Source organism: Prionailurus viverrinus, chromosome B4, assembly GCF_022837055.1.
Source record: "Prionailurus viverrinus isolate Anna chromosome B4, UM_Priviv_1.0, whole genome shotgun sequence".
NCBI classification, from domain to species: domain Eukaryota; kingdom Metazoa; phylum Chordata; class Mammalia; order Carnivora; family Felidae; genus Prionailurus; species Prionailurus viverrinus.
In genome coordinates this window covers 72517938-72520299 of record NC_062567.1, presented here as the reverse complement: position 1 = coordinate 72520299, position 2362 = coordinate 72517938, and the positions used below count along the sequence as shown (strand labels likewise).

Genomic DNA, 2362 nt, shown 5'->3' with positions numbered 1-2362 from the left:
ATTCAGGCAATTTTCCATTTAGGAAAACCATGGCTTTCAAACTCCACTACAAATGATGATAGTTAATTTACATCACTCATCTTAATATATATGAAAATAAATGAGAAATATCGATGAACATGTTCTAAGCAAAATTTTATAGTGTTACATGAATATTTAATCAATTATTTTTTTTTTGCTTTCAAGTAGGACTGACCTAAATGATCCACCATATAATAGGTCTTTGTTTTTTTTCTTAATCCTTTCTGATTAATTTTGCCAAACTGGACATCATGAACTGTCAGGAAGTACCCCTTAATGTCAACTCACTCGATGTTTTGCCACATATTTTTATTATAATTACCCATAATCCTCTCTCTTTATTCTGCCACTGGAAACATTATAAATACTTCCCCAGTGTTCTCTGCAGAGCATCCTTCACCTCCTTATTTTTTGGTCTGCAGATGAGAGGATTCAGCATGGGAGTGATCACACCATATTGCAGAGATCAGATCCAGAGTGGGGGGGTGGATTCTGAAGTTGGAATGAAATAATGAAGAAGACCTGAGCCATAGAACAAGATCGTTGTGGTAAGGTGGAGGAGCAGGTGGAAAAAGCTTTGCTTCTGCCAGAGGTGGAGGTGATGCTCAGGATGGTGGAGATAATGTGGGCATAAGAGATGAAGATTGACAGGGAAGTTACAAGGCCATATGGGAGGAAAGAGCAGAATATGACAAAGAGGTTTGTAGAAACATCTGAGTAAGAGAGAAGGAAGAGAGAGGGCAGCTCACAGCTGTAGTGTGGGCTGGTATGGTTATCACAGAAGTCCATTTTCATTGCCAAATGGACATTAATGAGTGTGTCCAGAATGCCCAGGTTCCATGAACCCTACACTAGCTGCAAATACCACTGTTTACTCATCACCTGGCCATTGAGCAGTGGGTGGCAGATGGCAACATAGTGGTCATAAGCCATCTCTGAGAGTAGGCAGACTTCAGTCCCTGCCATGATAGATACAAAGAAGACCTGAGCCAGGCAGCCCTCTTCTGAGATGGTTTTCTTCTTAGAAAGGAGATGGTTTTCTTCTTAGAAAGGAGGTTTTCCAACATCTTGGGCACAGTGACAAGGGAAACAGAGGTCTAAGAAAGAGAGGAAACTTAGGAAGAAGTACATGAGGCTGTGGAGGTAAGAATCAGCCTTGGTCACCAGCATCATTGTCAGATTCCCTATTAAGGTCGGAGATAAATCACCAAGAAAAGCACAAAGAGCAGAGTCTGAATGTGGGGGTCAGCAGGTAGTTCAAGCAGGATAAACTCTGTGATGGTGGTGTGGTTCCCCAAGGCCATTTAAAAAGGATGGCCCCTAAATATGATTATGAAAAGCATGGCAATGAAGTTTCTATTTTCCTCCAACCAATTTTCATATTGCTTTGCTTCTCTTGTAATATCATAAACATTCAGAAAATATGTCTTAACTTCCATCATGGGCCAAGTTTTGTGTCAGTCACATAGAACATAAAGAATAAGATTTGATGCCTACATTTAAAAATGTCATAGTTGAGGGGCGCCTGGGTGGCTCAGTTGCTTGAGCATCCAACTTCGGCTCAGGTCATGATCTCACAGCTTGTGAGTTCAAGCCCTGCGTCAGGCTCTGTGCTGACAGCTTGGAGCCTGGAGCCTGCTTCGGATTCTGTGCCTCCCTCTCTCTCTGCCCTAACCCACTCACATTCTGTCTCTGTCTCTCTCGAAAATAAATAAACATTTAAAAAAATGTCATAGTTGAAAGAAGAATACAAAATAAAGACAAGCAATTAAATCAGAGTAACTGAAATGGGAACTTTAAGTTTGATTAAGAGAGAAGTCATTAATGTCATCTAATTTAAGATAAAGGAAGAAAAATTTAAGGATAAGTATGATTTCTCTAGGAAGTCATGGAAAGGAAGGCCATTTAACTGGAAGATCAGGATTGAGAAGTAGAAAGGCATATTTAGTAAAACGTGGGCATTTCTTAATAGTTAAGAGTTTAGAATATGAGTAGATAATAGTGCAATGACTAAGGATGTAGGGTCCTGTGTCAGACTAAAATCAAATCCCAGCTCCACATTGTGGCATGTTACATAACTGTCTTTGTCTTCTGTTTCCTTGCTGAAAATTAGGATAACAATATACCTCTGTTAGAGTTGTTAGGAGAATTAAATGTGATAACATATGTTAAGTGCATTTTAAAAACCTGTACACTATTTCTTAATGTACTGTCATCATTATTTGAGATTACAATTGTGGCCTGAAACAAATAATATCGTCATGCAGAATTATCCCCTATCAGAGTTAAAGTTATTTTTGCCACTACTGTTCCTGTTCCTTACTGAAAGGAGTATAATAAA

At 39.1% G+C, this 2362-nt stretch overlaps 1 pseudogene; it reads right to left on the bottom strand.

Annotated features, from left to right (window-relative positions):
- Nucleotides 1-379: 379 nt before the first annotated feature.
- On the bottom strand, nt 380-1325 carry LOC125170754 (olfactory receptor 8S1-like; annotated as a pseudogene).
- Between the last annotated feature and the right edge of the window lie 1037 nt (nt 1326-2362).